Source organism: Tauraco erythrolophus, chromosome 4, assembly GCF_009769465.1.
Source record: "Tauraco erythrolophus isolate bTauEry1 chromosome 4, bTauEry1.pri, whole genome shotgun sequence".
NCBI classification, from domain to species: domain Eukaryota; kingdom Metazoa; phylum Chordata; class Aves; order Musophagiformes; family Musophagidae; genus Tauraco; species Tauraco erythrolophus.
This window is the reverse complement of record NC_141468.1, coordinates 53,452,788-53,469,059: the sequence shown is the minus strand read 5'-3', so window position 1 is coordinate 53,469,059 and position 16,272 is coordinate 53,452,788.

Sequence of the window (16,272 nt, the reverse complement as noted above, 5' to 3'; positions counted from 1 at the left end):
TCGACCTGCTGGCCACGCTTCTTTGGCTGCAGCCCAGGATACGGTTGGCTTTCTGGGCTGCAGGCGCACATTGCCCGCTCATGTGGACCTTCTCATCAACCAACACCCCCAAGTCCTTTTCCTCAGGGCTGCTTTCAATCCATTCTCCGCCCAGCCTGTACTTGTGCTTGGGATTGCCCCAACCCACATGCAGGACCTTGCACTTGGCCTTGTTGAACTTCATTAGGTTCTCACAGGCCCACCTCTCCAGCCTGTCAAAGTCCCTCTGGATGGCATTCCTTCCCTCCAGCATGTCCACAACACCACATAACTTGATGTAATCAGCAAACTTGCTGAGGGTGCACTCGATCCCACTGTCCATGTCACCAACAAAGATGTTAAACAGTACCCGTCCCAATACTGACCCCTGAGGAACACCACTCATCACTGGCCTCCACTTGGAGGTACAGCCATTGACCACAACTCTTTGAGGGCCACCATCCAGCCAATTCCTTATCCACCAAGTGGTCCACTTTAATCCACATCTGTCCAATTTAAAGACAAGGATGTTGTGCGGGACAGTGTCAAATGCTTTGCATAAGTCCAGGTAGATGATGTCAACTGCTCTTCCTGTATCTGCCAATGCTGTAAACCTGTCGTAGCAGGGTCACTAAATTTGTCAGGCACAATTTGCCCTTAGTAAAGCCATGTTGGCTGTCACCAGTCACCTCCTTATTTGCTGTGTGCCTTAGCATAGTTTCCAGGAGGATTTGCTCCATGATCTTGCCAGGCACAGAGGTGAGACTGACTGGCCTGCAGTTCCCCAGGTCTTTCTTTTTTTCCTTTTTGAAAATGGGGGCTACGTTTCCCCTTTTCCAGACAGTGGGAATTAGAAAGCTCATGGGTTGAGATAAAGGCGGGAAAGTGCTATCCAGTTACCATCATGGGCCAAAGAGACTTGACTTTAATTCATTGTCAATTAAAATAGATTTGCACGGTAAGAAACAAAGCCAAAAAAACCATTAAACACCACCTTCCCTCCTCCCCTTCTCCCCAGGCTCAACTTCACACCTTCATTCCTGACTCCTCTGCCTCCCACCACAACAGCACTGGGGCACGGGGGTTGTGGTCAGTCCATAACAGCTCCTCTCTGCTGCAATTACACCCAATACACTGACTTATAAAAATCATTGCTAAAGACAACTAAGAAGGGGTTTGAATATATTACATGCTTGCAGTTGTCTGACAAGAAGCAAAAACCTTTTCTGCTCCCTAAAAGCCACCCCAGCGGCTCACTGCTGCTGGCCCTATGCTGGCTGCTTTTCTTTTTGGTCATTTAAACCCCAGTTGCTTCCTTATTAAATCAATGTCCGTATTAATTCATTATTTAAAGGTGGGAGGTTTAGCTTTAATTGCTTTAAACTAGTTCTAGTCTTTAAATCAGTAGGAAGTAGCACTTCCTGAGATCTCCTAAGTCATCTAATTAGAAAAGGATAATGTTTAATTTACTTTAAGTCAACAAAAGCACCGAGCACGGCTGAAAAGTAATTTGAGCCATACTAAGCAGCGTACGTGGAAAGGACTCTTTCAACATTTTCATCATGATAGATTATTTGACCTTAAGCAGCGAGCTTCCCCCAGTGCTGCTGAAGAGCTTCATTACTAACACTCATCTATTACAAGCCCTACGGGCACAAACCTGAGCAGAGCAATTAACTCTATTAGTTTTAGTCTCTACTTCGTTTTAATGTGTTTTCTACCTGTTTCATACCTCTTCCTTCTTTGTCTTGTGGATTTTTCGGATTGCAGCCTAAACACATCAGGAGGTACAGCTGAGAACGATCCTCTGTATTCAAGGGACAGACAGGGATGCAGTAACTCTTCCTACACCACCTGTGCTGAAGAAAGAGGCCTGAGAGCTGGTCTGTCCTTTTGTTGTCAGCTGGCACAGAAACGTTGAGGGAGCAAGCAGTTTTGAACAGCTTCGTGTGCAGCAATACTCCACAGAAAGGCAGGAAAATGGGCTCATCCTCCTGCTTCACAGGGCTGAAGCTAGCCAAGGGCTCAGTAGCTCTGTTTGGAAAATATCATCAATCTTGTTTCTGGAGAGGACAGGAACCTGCTGATCCTGCTTTAATTGAGGAGGAATGGCTGAATTTTGAATGCAGAATTACACTGGCATCTGTTGTAACATTGCTTCTCCAAGGTAGATTGCGTAAGGCATGTACAGGAAATTAAGCATATGCAGAAAAATCAGCGGTCTTCCACAGGGTGCTTTCTAAACAATTCTGCAATTCAGTCTTTTTATCAGCAACTTCATTCACTTATGGAAGTTCACCTTTGCCAATGACATCTGCCTCAGTATCCAGGCTCAGTTGCTTTCTGGTCTAGATGACATTTTAAATGCCAAGCTGGCCGAGTGTCGCAGCAGATGGTGCCTTCAACCAAGTGCAACTGAAGCACCAACAGGAATACCCCCCTTGCACTAAATGTGACTTTTAAAAGAGGCAACTTTCTGACATGGGAACCATCTCATTAAGAAGACAAGTACCTCTTCCAGGAAGAGCAGAGTGCTGAAACTCACTTTTGTTTTAAAACTGTGTCTTTACCAGTAGCTCTCCATATCCCCACGGTCCAGGGCAGCCCTTTATCTGCCTCCGGACTATCACTGTGCTGACAGCACATTTGGCTCAGCCCCATACATTGGCATGGAGCCCTTCCCTCAACAGGGCACTGCATCCTCTCTTGCTGCTGCCCGGAGCTGCACCTCTCCACTCAATATAGCCAAAACTGGCCATGAGACATCAGGGTGCAGAATGACAGAGACAGGAGCTTCAGGAGACCATCTCCCCATGTGAAGATCCCAGTAACAATAGGTCAATACTGGCACGTGCAACACAGCTTTGCAGCACAGGCCCTACGGCAGCTGCACCACCAGCCACGCGTTTGTCCCATGTGCCGCGTTCAACGCCCCGCCGAGCCGAGACACACTGCCTAGTCCCCATCACCGAGGGTGACTCTTTGCCAGCAGAGAGTTTATTTAGACCCTGGTAGTCCAATAGCCCAGGTCAGCACAACGCAGCATTAAATTAACAAGAATGGGCTCTATCAACGGGATCCATTGGCAGCACGCCACTCACTAAGCCTTCAGATTTTGACCTTAAGACTCAAAAATTGCCCAACTGTACAGGTCTGGAGCAGGTGGAAGTTGCCTTGCAGACACAGGACCTGTGCTGTAGGTGAGTACGAACAGTGCTGTTCAATGCTTGTGAGACTTGATATTTGCTGTGATGTTGAAAACAGCTAATGAATCCATTGTAGCTCTGCTTGGCAAAATGTTACTCCTCCAGATGAGACAGATGGAGGGGAGAGGCAGCACCAGCATCGCACTGAAGAGCTTGCAGCAAAGAGTTAACATTTCATAATCATTTCTAGCTACAACGAGAGGAGAAATCTTTGACAGGTGTGGACACCCTAGACTATTTAAGAAAGCTGGAAGGAGAGGGGAGGAGACCTTGTCCTTTCCTGCCAAACCTGTACTGTACTGCTGACTCCTGCACGCAGTGCCCACCTGGCTCCTCGAGGGCATGCCGAGAACATTCAGATACTAGCCACCTCACATTTCTATGTCGTATAACCTCAGGCTTCAATTATTGGGAGGTTTCCTGCTAAGGTTGGTGCCGGGAAGCAGTCTTGAGTGGGAACTACAGAGATGATTGTTTTGGATACAGTTGGAAGTCATCAGCCCAGCAAGCTGGGATATATATTTTCCACAGCTGTGATGTATTCAGAGTGAAGAATTGAGTTAGTAATTCTGTGGGCCTTATTATTCTCCTGGCAACTGAGGGGGAGGGAGGGAACATCCTTGCTTTGCTAAGAGGTTAAAGCAACTGCAACTCTAAGAGCTTTGCCTTCATATGGCGTTTGCAAGGGGTGTACAAAAGCAGGTACTTTGAGGAGGGGGGAAGTGGCAGCCTTGAAATAGCAGTTCAGGTTCCTCACACAAATCTCACAGTAAATGCTGCGTTATGCCAAGGGGAAGCTTATCTCAGTGAAAGAGACCAGAGCAACATGTGTTCACTGGGGAAGTGCCCAGCAGGGGTTTCCTCCTGGAGACCTGCTGAACTTTGAGCGTCATCCTCCGGTCTCTGAGCACAGCAAGGCCTGCACACCAGAGCTAATGGTGGCTTTTGCTTCCAGCCAGATTTCAGTGTGGAGCCCAGGAAGGGGAGCGCTTTGCTGTGTGTGCCGTTGCCAGCTGCCAGCAGGAGACGACCGTGCTCAGCCTGCAGAGGATCTTGGAGCCTCTAGAGACTTCCCTTTGCCAAAGAGCCAAAACCAGGTCTGGCCAATTCCTTTATGTATGTAATGTCATTTCCCAGACTGATGAATTTTGCAGGTGCTCTTAGCTTGTTCATATGCAACAAACACAAAGGGTGGAATCAAAGCAGGATTTTGAGAAAAAAGCAGTGTTTTTAAAAGTTATGTATGAAATAATCACCTATAAGATGGTTTGGTTTTTGAAAAAGCATTTTTAGACTTACATTTATAATTTCCTCTATGCATTTTACTTAGTGGTTTTGATTCATGATTTTTCTCATATTAGATATCAAGAGAGTAAAAAAAATTAGAATGTGAATATGTATGTTAAGCAATATGTGTATACACAAATATGTATAGATACACTTTTAGCAGGAAGAAGAAATACCAAATTCAGCGTAAAGACTACGTTTAGTTGGAAACTTGCATTGCAAAGTTTCCAACAAACAATGCTAAACTTTCTTCGTCAAATTATGAAGAGATGTAAAACAAGTTAAAAATTGATATTCAAATCAATTTTTTTTTGCTTGTTAATTAAAATAATGAATCACTTCATTTAGATCAGTTTATCCTGCACTAAAAACCTGATAAGGCAGAAGAAATTGATTTTGATGTTGCAACCAAAAATTTTTGTTTGTGTGCGTAAGAGCAAAAATAAGAATTACTGGGTAATTTTAAAGTAAGTATTTAAAGCAGGAGCAATGATTAAATGACAACATCACAGATTGCATCTAAGATTTAGTGGTTTAGAATTTGTTCTCATTAAGAAGGATATGCTGCAACTAAAACTTTAGGAGCCCATCTTTTTCTCTAGGTCAATTACCCACCAAAAATGAAATTAATAGCTTAGTATAATTTAATATCTGTAATAACAATAACAGTTACAAAATCTATTTAAATAATCTATGCTACTGTTAGCATCACTTAAGCAAATTGCAGCTCGAGACTTCTGTTTTACATTGGTTTATATTGTTAGAATATTATATCTATTTCTTTGTCTATTGTGTAATTTCTTTCCCACTCCTCTAATGGACTACTCAATTCTCCCCTGTGATATATATTTTAAATATTAGTTTTAGGGCAAGTGGTTGTAGGACTTCTTTATATCCTTCATAGCCCAAAGGATTTTTAGCTGATGGAATAGCAATCCATCAAAACGCAGCCTGAATGTAACATGAAGTCTCATGTGGTTGAGCATTCAGACACAGGCCTATTAATAGTTTGTTTTTTGAGAGTAACCATCCGTAAAAATTCAATGAGGCAAAACCAAATTCAGCAATATCAGTCTGTGTGGCACTTCCCTTGTGTCTTGCAGTGAAACAAGGGCCAGAGGAAGCAAGAAAACCATAGCATGTTTTAATTTGAGACAGCTGCGTTAAAAAAGAAAAGGATTTATTTTCCCTGGCTGTTGAGGAGTTCATGGAGCTGCTTCACTTTCCAAAGGAAAAAGCTGAGTGCAAGGTTTTTACCATGTGAGCCTCAGGTATACTTCACTTTCCCACATCACAGCAGCAAGACCATTGTTGGCACAAGTGAGAAGTTTTTGTTATTTAGCACATCTCAACTTGATCTTGGACATCTCCAGGCCTTCTGGGGGTGGCTTGGGCCACTTGGCACCAAGCCACCCTGAGACAGAGACCCCTCCACCTCTGGCAGGAGAGATCATCTTCAAATCTCAATCTGAGCCTCATCACTGTGGGTCTAAATCAGGTTCCGACTCCCAGCAGCACTCTTGGCCTTCTGGGTATATCAAAGCTTAATTTCTGGATGTCTGTACCCCAGAGAGCCCATTAATAATGTGAATCTATGCAGAAGAGCGAGTCTGAAAATAGAAACAGAAGCCAAAGAGAGAGTTGTGCTCTCTTTCTTCTGTTCACAGACAGAAGGAGTTGTAGGTGACACCAAGTGAGCTCTGCCTGGCACCTGGAAGTAATGGTGACTTCAGAGGTCTCTCCAGCTGGAGTTTGACCAGGCAGTCAGAAAACAAGTCTCTCCATTCAAGAATTTGCTATTTGCTATGAATAACTATTAAAATAGGGGGAAAAAAACTACCACTGAAATGAGCCTGCTAGAGATCAGAGAGAGGGAGTGTATGCTTTGAGTGATCAACTCACATTTGCGTATTTAAAAAGCAAGAAATTAAATAATGAAGAGTAGGGCAAGATTTAGATTTTTTTTATATATATATTAAAGTGTAAAAATTCAAACTTTTTACTCATTTGAAAGAGGAAGAGTGAGAGGAATATCTGGCTTTATTTCTTCTGCCTTAGAAAAAATCTTTCTTTGCTAAGTCGATATCAGCTCGTGGGAGAATCATATGGAACTGGCATTGGCTCAGACACGGGGTTGAGACAAAAGCCATGGTTGGGACACAATCTTATGCTGGCTGAAAGGGCTCAGTCTGAAGGTATTCATACCTTTTAATTTTTTTTTTAATTACTTTTTAGCTATGAGATTAAAATCTACCTGGCTTTCCTTTAACTTCTGCTATTTAATTTGCATTCCTCTCCAGTGGAATTATTTTTATAAACAAGCTTTTTCAGTTTGAGGCTCTCTGTCCTGCAGTGTTGTTGCTGTAAATACTAACAGGAAAGGTTAGTTTGTGTTTTATCAACTTCAAATAATATCTGATGGACTTTTTCTGATGGATTTTTTCCTTCAGAAAAATTCCTTACACATATGTTATTCTTTGGGCTTTCAAAGCTTGATTTGGCCATTAAAGTTTAGGTTTTGAAAAGCAGCAACAGAAGCCAATGTATCCTGGCAGAGTCACTTCAAACTGTGCGGTAAATAGTAACGTGTCCTGTGACACATTTGAAAGTACAGAGTTTGAGAGGGCAAAAAATAATTCAGCACCCAACTGTTACTTGCTGTAACCAATTATTAGGGCAGAAGGAAGAATTAAATTAAGCATGACTTCTTCTTTGCGCTCAGCAAAGAGGGCTGCAAAACTTGCAGTAGGTAGGTCAGTCCCCAGCAGCACAGGGCTGGGGACCCAGAGCTGGCACCAGGAAGGGGCTGCTCAGGAGACATTGGCATTGGCCTCTGTGCAGCACCGTGGCTGGCCACTCCACTGTCCTGCAGTAATCTGTGGTTATTTACATCTGTAACAAAATCAAAGCCCAGAGATCAGTCCCAAAAATAACATCCATCTTCGTGTGGTGACTGCTGTCCCTGCTGTGCTCATGCAAATCCACAGCAACACCTCCCCTGCAGCGCACGCGTTGTTGGGAGGTGGCTACCTGGCTCTGTTTACCCTTCCCTTCCCCCCCCCCCCGCCCCCCCAAAATCTGTCCTCCTGGCAAGGTGCCAGCCCCTCATTTGGATCCAAACAATCGTTAGAGCATCTATTGACTCTGTGCTAATAACAGCCTTCATCTCCAGAGCTGGAAAACTTCTCTGAAGCACAATCATCTCTGCTGCTTGCTGCTTACTTAGCGCCACTTACAAAAGAAAGGACAGGAAGTAATGGCTGTGTAACCCGTACCATTAAGGCCACCTTACAGCTACAGCCTTACCACAGCTACAGGGGGCTGGCGGTGGCCCTGTCACCGACCTGTGCTATGGCTGCTTCTGGCAGCTGAAGAAAAGCACAAACTAGAAAGCAAGCACTGAAACAGCAAACATCTCCATTGTGGCCAAGCACAAACTGGATGCTCCAAATCCAGCCTGTGAGTACAATTTCATACCTGCAAGAGAAAAGCAGTGAAAAGCAATTAATCTGTGCTATAAGGCTTGTTAAATTACATCAAGTAAACTTTTGTTTCTTCTAAAGCCCAGTGGGTTCTTATGTAGTTGTAGCTCCTATTAGTCAGGATTCTAATTGCTGTTGTTACTCAGCAATAGGAGAATACAAGCCACAACTGACTGTCCAGCTCTGATTGAGGCAGCAAATCTCTTGCCCATTTGTCTGACACCACACTGGGCGAAACGAACACCTTCATGTCACAATGTATAATTCTACAGTATATTTCATTTCATGCTCTGCAATTAACAAAAGAGCATCTTGATACAAAAAGATATCAAGGAAACAAATTTCTTCTATCATCCACCGTATGCTGCCTAGAATTAAGTGTTTAAAAGTTGCTGTAAACTAGTTGTTGTGCGTTATAATTCATTCAGGTCTTTCAGAGAAGATGACATTTCACAGGCATCTAGACAATATCTTTCCTGAGCATCTTGCCAGTGTTAACAAGGAGCTGTGAGTGAATTTGTAGGACTGTCTTATCCTCCTTTCTGTCCTTCCTCTGTGCCTCAATTAAAATAACATTAAAATAAAAATTATTCTATATTGTTATTATATAATAACAAACTCTCCTAAGAGAGACGCTAACCTCCTAAATAGGGTTAATAAACACACGTTACCTTTATACATACATGTTATACAGGGAATGTTTGTGCTTATCACTTGAGTTGCTTGAGCCTTTAGTTGTCTTTCAGTGTCTATTTAGCTTCGGTATACATTTAGTCTATAGGGGACCTATTCTCACCTCCAGTATTGCCTTGAACTCCCACTTCTCTTCATTTATTCCCCAAAAGCCGTGCCACAGTGGGTCAAGAAAGCCCAAAGTGTTTTGTCTCTACGTTTTAGTGGAGCCATTAAGAGCACTGAAAAGCTTTTCACTCGCTGTGCTGGACTCTTCATTTTTTCGCTGGGAAGCCCCATGCTGTCGGGAGGACTGCGGCAATAGCCACTGAGATTCAGGAGCAAACTCTTCCCTGCAGCTTGGCTTCTCCACAGCAGGACATACTGCTCTTTACAGCCATGACTGTAGCAGGCAGTGGGAGGCTGGTAGTGCAAACGGATTTTTGTGGTTGTAACCACTTCTGAGAGGAAAGCAGGGGGAAAATCTCTGTAGATAAGAGTTTTGCTTCTCTTGAACCAGTTGATGAGCTCATGTGCTATTGCTCTGAGGTGGATCTGTGCATCTTTCCAGCTTCCCTGCAGTTTCCTGAGCGCTATCGGCCGCCTTCCCTCCTGTTCAAGGCAACTCCCCTGCTGTGCTGCCTCGTTCCAGGGGCTGGCACTGCAGGTCTGCATGCTGCCTCCTGTCCATCTCCCCTCATCCACAGCCGAGGGGTTTTGTGTCACCTCTGACTTCCTGCATTAGACTCTGCCCTCCCTTCTCATGCCAGTAGCTGTCTGCCTCTCTCCTTCCCTGCTTACTCCTGCAAGGTTGCCCTTCTTGGTGTTCATACTGTGTTCATCACCGATGGACCTGAGTGCTTAATGCAATTGCATCAATCCAATCTAATGAAAGCTGGTCTTTCATTTTCTTCCCCCAGACATCCTAACTAACAGAAAGGTTGCATGATTGCTTACCAGTATGAAGGAACTGAGCAAAAGATGCGAGATTTCCATTTTGTCCTGCTAGCACATCATTCTTGGCCATTTTCCTTTCAGATATGAGTGGCTTTTTTGTTAGTCCACAGACTGGAAAGATCTCCCCTTCTTCTAATCTGACAGACATCCATGAATTGAGCAAATGGACTAAAGAGTTGTTGTTGGTTGTTCGGGTTTTTTTTTTTTTTTTTTTCTTCTTTTAAAGTAAGTGTTTGACCGTTTAATCTCTCCTCTTAGAAATTACTAACTTGCATTTATATTTCGCAGAGTTGAGCGAAACATCTCAGGTTTGGCTAAAGCATATCTTCATGCAAAGCATCCTGTCTTGCTCTGTGGAATCGTCTTTCCTTGATCACGTGTCATAATGTGCAGTTGCCTCCACCATCGAAAAGCTGGGCCTAATTTCTAATTGAATTTGTCTGGCTCCAGCCTTCAGCCACTGGATTCTGTTGTTGCCTTTCTCTGCAAGCTGAGAGAAGTGATGACTACCCTGTATTTTCTGCCTGGGAAATCACGTGTACGCTGTAATCAAGTCACCTCTCACTTTTCTTGTTGACAAGCTAAACAGATGGAACCCTCCATCTTTCCATGAGAAGCACTTTTCCCTTGTAATTTTTGTGGTCCTCTACCCTCTCTGATTTTTCATCAGCCTTTTCAGATTGAGGATTACCTAACATACCAATCCTGTATACAAACTGTAAAAATTGTCTTCTTCCTCCTGCTTACCTATTCCCTCCACGAATGCAGCAAGGAGTCAAGGACGTACTTATTTTTTTTTTGTTTGTTTACTGCATGATTGCACAGTGAGCTTGCTTTAGGTTGCCCTGAAGGCAGTGGGTACCATCTGAGCAGCTTGGCTGTGGTTTGGTGCTTTGCAGCAACCCTGGGCTCCTCCAGCTCCAGTGCTGAGTGCTGCTCACCCTGTGCTCCAGACCTATCTTTTACCCCGCTGTTCCCATCTCGCCCATGTCCTGCCAGGTGCAGCTCCAGCTCTGCTCTCAGACACATCCCTCTAGTTTAAGAGCTACTGAATTATATGTTAGCAAACACTGCGAGGGAGGACAGGATGGGACATATGCTTGAGATATAGGGGGAAAAGCTAAATAAAAAAATACGTTTGTGTGAACTGCTGAATCAGCACTTAGCAAGTGCTTTTCTGACATGTTATATTGCTAACTTTTCATCAGGTTTTACACAGTATGAAATTAAACCCCTTGCAATCATCTAGGTGTGTTACATCTCCATGTTTACCTGTACAAACCTATAATTTGAAATGATGAAATAAGATTTCTTTGGCAAGTCTCAGAAAAATCACAATTGATGCTCTGTACCTACCATTAATTCTTGGAGTGCTGTCACCCCCTATTGTCTCTACCAGTGTGTTTTTTCCACACTCCCAGTCACTGCTAGGGTGTATTTATCTTAGTCAAGTCACTTCAACACTTTCTATATTAGCACAGCATAAGCATTCTTTCAGTCTCCTGGAATTTCCCCAGTTCCTTCAAAATCAAGGTCAAATCAGACAAAGAAGGATCCTCAGACAACTCTTCTACTACTGCTGGGATTCACTGGCATCTAAACATGTCAGATTAGTAACGTTCATCCTCACACATGAAAGAACAAATTCTTTCTAATTAATATGAATCCTACTTTTTTCCAGACACAAACCAAAAATTTTAAGCTGTTCTGTATTATTAATGCTTTCACCATCCAATTCTGAACCACCTATTCTCCTGAGATGTTTGGCTCTTTGTGTATTTCTGTATTGACCTTAGCCTTACAGCTGGCACGCACACCTCCTCAGTAGGAACTGCCTGACCTTCAGAGGCAAGGGTGAGAAGATCAGTGCTTGCATTCCTCATTTTTCCACTTAGGAGAACCTGAGGACTGAGGAATCTGCTCTTTCAGAGGTGCAACAAGGCTGATGACAGCTGTGGGGAAGAATAAGCCACAGAGAAGCATTTGTTCATCACCCCTCTCTGATGACTGTTGATCATTTCAACTGATGATAGCCTGCTCACAAGCTAATACAGGTTTTAAAATGATCGATGACCCACACAGTTTTATCTGATAAGGATAAGTGTTTTTTATTGGGGTGGGTATAGTCAGGGCAGGAGCCTGTTAAGGAAAGATGGAAAGTCCTACTCTGCTTTTAGTGTCCTACTGTTCCAAATTTTCTCCATTTCTACAGACTCAAGAGCTACGCTGAGACTGCATTCCTTGATCATCAGGGATGCTTGTCATCACCCTGATTACCATCAGCTTAAAATCATACAGACAAATGGGAAATTAGAATTAAAATGACACAAAAAAAATCAAAGCCAGGAATCTAATTAGATTCTGCTTCCTGTGACTTTTCCTGTGATCTTAAGTTTCATTTAAAAAGAGGAGGATTTTCCTCTTGCATATGTTTTGTGGTAATTCTTTTAATGTATTTACTTCTGACTGACATCAGAGAAACTTCAGGGGATCACATGTCTATTTTTCTGTGTTGCAAGGCTGTAGCAAAGCCAGAATGTAGGAAGCAGCTAATGCTAAGATTATACCTTGTTTATATACTTACTGAAAAATTACCCTGCAGAAGGCTTTGCTGACTGATAGGGAAGCGTGTGCACTCACTCCACAGACTGGACCAGGGCTGAAAACCCCAGTAAGCCTGCTCCAGGCAGCTGCTGAGCAAGCCATAATGCAGTGCCATGATAAAACTGGTAGGGTGGCTTTGCACCAGCTGTAGCTGCACTCTTAGTTTAGCATTTGGTGTCTCTAAAAATGTAGTACTTCATAGTTGCTTGTCAAAATCCCCAACTGCATTAAAATATCATGTTCTGTACATCTTACCTGATGTGTTAGGCTTTACTTTTTTAGTGGCACAAACTTTATCTTGATTCTGTTACTCTTGATTCACTGTCATTCAGAAATTTCTAAAGGAAACCAAATTACACTGCCCCTATTTCTGACTGCGATAACTGCTATACATTAGGATTGTTTATCAACACCAGTGCTTCCTGAATCATTGGCTTCCTAACGTGTGAGCCCCGTGCAGACTTTGGCACCACCGTAATGATGTTTTTTGCTTTGAAGGTAGGATGTCTCGGGCTAACCATTTAATAGAGGACAAAGGTATGGTGCCAAGCAGAAAGTGAGAGGTAGCAGGTGCCAGAGATATCAAGTTCCTATCAGTTTTGTAAATACTAGCACCTGGGTAAAGGAGAAAGAATGAATTAATACCTCACCAGGAGTCGGGCTGCTTGTGTGAGCTTCACAGTCACTCGTGCTGCCTGGCCTGCCCCTGCGCCCCAGGCTGCATGCCCCAGCTAGCCAGTAAGCACAGGGTGTGAACCAGTGTGATGGCAGGCAGGGAGCACTGAAAGCAGAGGGGAATTTAGGGTGTGCAAAGGAAACAGGGAATGTGATGAGGTCATGTAGGGAGGAAAAAGCCAAAGCTATTTGGGTGGGCGCATGAGGCCATGCGGGCTTCCCTAGTTCGAGCACTGGTGCAGCAGGGTTTGTATTTACCTACATTTAACAGCTGACCTCTTGAAAATAATAAACCAAACCATGAGGCGAAAAGTTGCCTCATCATTACCAGTTGTCCGTGCTGTCCAAGATCCCACCTATTTTTTCTAATCAAAAAGTAAGGGCCTTCTATGGCTTGACTGAATCCCACCCCAGTAGGGACATGGCCTTTCCCTTCCCTTCTCCTGCCAGCCTACAAGAGTTGAATCAGTTTAATACATCCTGCCACAGATGATTTATTTACACTTGTTCAAAACAAGAAGTCATAGTCTGTTATGTAGAGTAACTGGTAAAAATAAAAAAAAAAGTCTTTTGTCGAGACACATTATATATTGAACTTATGGTCCTAGCATTTGATTTACCATTCAACAGCGAAAAAACATAACAACCACCTCTGTGAGAGGAATTGATTTTCATATGATGGGTTTTATGAAGCCGTAAATGTTATAGTACTTGGCTAGTTCAACGCAGCCATCCATGGCTTTCCATTTTACTCTGCTCAGCCCATGTACTGCTCACAACATACTGCGTTGAGTTAAAAGTTAGGAAAATGCCAACTAAATAAAAGTTGTCTTTTCGGTGTCTCACTTTTGAGCGTGCTAGTGCTTGCAGTCTTCGATCCGGTCACAGTTTACGTCACTGAGCTTTAAATAGAGGTTTTCTTGATGAAAGCCTTTTTAAGTTTGAGAGATTCCAATTTTGTATTGAAATACCAGATGTCATCCCGAGATTTAATATATTCTTTCATTCTAATCGATGGCAGACAAACTGTTTGATCTGACACCACACGCTGAAGTTATATTTTTTCCCATGCTGTGTGTTAAGGATCGCTTTAAAAAACTGACAGTAGATTCCTGACAGCTTTATTCGTACTTGGTAATTAAGGGGCCTGATTTGATGTCTAAATGACTCTGGAAAATGTTACGTTTTCTTTACCAAATTTTTGCTTTATATTCTTATTACTCTTATTGTTTAAAATAGTCTTTTCTCGGTTCTGTAGGAAGGGAACTGACTCCAATTATTGGCTTGAGGAGGCGTGTTGAGTGGAAAGGATATTCACAATACTTATTTTAAGTAAATTTACCTCGTTTGTCATACAAGGAGCATCCCTGTAGGCAAGGTAGAGGTAAACAACTTGCCAGCGGCTGAGCTAGGCACTGAGGATCTGACGTGTGAATACCCACCACAAGGTACACAAACTGGGAAAACAGAGCAATACTTCTCCTTTTGTTCTGACTTGCCATGTTCCCGAGTCCTTGCTGCTATCAAAAGCAGGTCATCGTTACAATTTTGAAGTGGACCGTGGTGCTTTTCATGCCCCAAGTTATGCCATAGTTATGGTTTTGTGTGGATGTACACACCTACTGGGACTGTTCAGTACCCTGTATGGTAATTTGTACCAGGAGAAGATCTCCTCCTCAGATCTGTGGAGAAGATATTGGTAGTGGATTGTGAAGGATGACAGCAAAGGAATGCATTTCTTCTACAGAGGCAGTGGAAAGCAATGCTAAGAAAGAGAGCAAGTCGTTTCAGGACAGTCTAGCACTGTATGGTGTAAGCATAGGAAATCATTTCAATACATAGTAAACTTTAAGCACTTTAAGCAAGTGCCTTAGGAACTCAAGGATATTATTAATGCTTTCCTGAGTCAGAACTAATATCTGGTCATTTAAATAAAATTAAGAATTCTGTAAGCTTAGCTAGAATGCAAAACTGAAGTCAAAATCCAGTTCGATAAAAGATCTATAGCTCAGGCAGCCTTTCAGAGGGCAGGCACTCTCAAATGTCAGTGCAGTTAAGAGATGCAAAATATTTCCTGGATGCACCAGTGCCATATCTGAGTTAGCCAGCCCTGGGAAAGGCTTGTCTTATTTTTACAGCAGCTAAGGGGAGAATTACATAGAGAAAGTAAAGCCAAATGCAAACATATTTTTGTATCTTTTAGAAAATCTACAGGCTCAAACTAGAATGGCAGTTACTGAAATTGCTGTAAAACCTGTGTTCTCAGTTCAGCAAAATTACATTTAGGTAATCTCATAAGTAGCAGGGTAGTTACCTGCCATCACACTATGTAAGCGTTGGAGGAGAGCATAAATTCTGGCTAAGCATGATTCTTTAGCCACAGGATAATGTATTTCCATTAATACTGGTCTGTTCTACCTGATCGGAGTATTTTGTTCCTTTCAATAGGTTTTCAGTCCCTGAGTTTACTCATGTACTTCAAAATACGTGCTTATGTGGTTTGCTTGGTCTGTATTTGCTTTAACAATAACAGCTGGATACTGGTACTAATGCCATCACTGTAATAATTTTGATCTCATGCCTGGATGATGATGTTGAAATAGGGATACCAACTGAATATATGTTTGCTACTACTCCCTCGTCTTTTCTTTTCTGGAGGAAGTTATCTTTTTAGTATCAACTCTTACATTACAGTTGAGGAGTTCTACTAAGATCTACCTATCTACATCTCTCTGCCTGTCTGTTGTTCAAAATATATCAAAATAGCAATATCATAACCAGTTATTGAGCTACAGTCTTTTCATACCTGCTTCTCCTACGAATAGGCTTGAAATACAAGTTCTATTTTAAATGTGATGCTTATTTAACAAAGTTGATCAATTTAATCTTGTATTAGCTCAAATGAAAATATTCCCATGTAACATTTTTAACTGCCCTGCAACTGCCTATATGGAGGCAGAAAAGAAAAGGCAAACTCAAAATCTTTGTTGGCCTGAAGCACTTGATTCCTGACTAGTAGGCAGTTTGCTGACTCATCTAATTCAAATACGCAAAAGGGTGAGTAAGCAATATACCAATCTCAAATCAATCCACCTGGCAGTAGGTAAAATAGCTTTAATGAACAGCATGTTTATAGAGCACATTTCCTACTCAGTCTTGTAATTTTCAGGATTTAGGCCACGGATGTCACAGGTTGTCTGAAAAGCATTAGATGCAAGGAGATGACTGTATGTGGAAGGGGAGTTTGAGGATAATTTATGATGATGGATGTTTGCTGTTTCTGTGCACTTCATTAGCTAAGTCAATCTGGCTAGCGCTCCTGGGATTTCTCTGCTTTCCCTACTGCTTGCTGATGGCCATTGGTTCTGAGT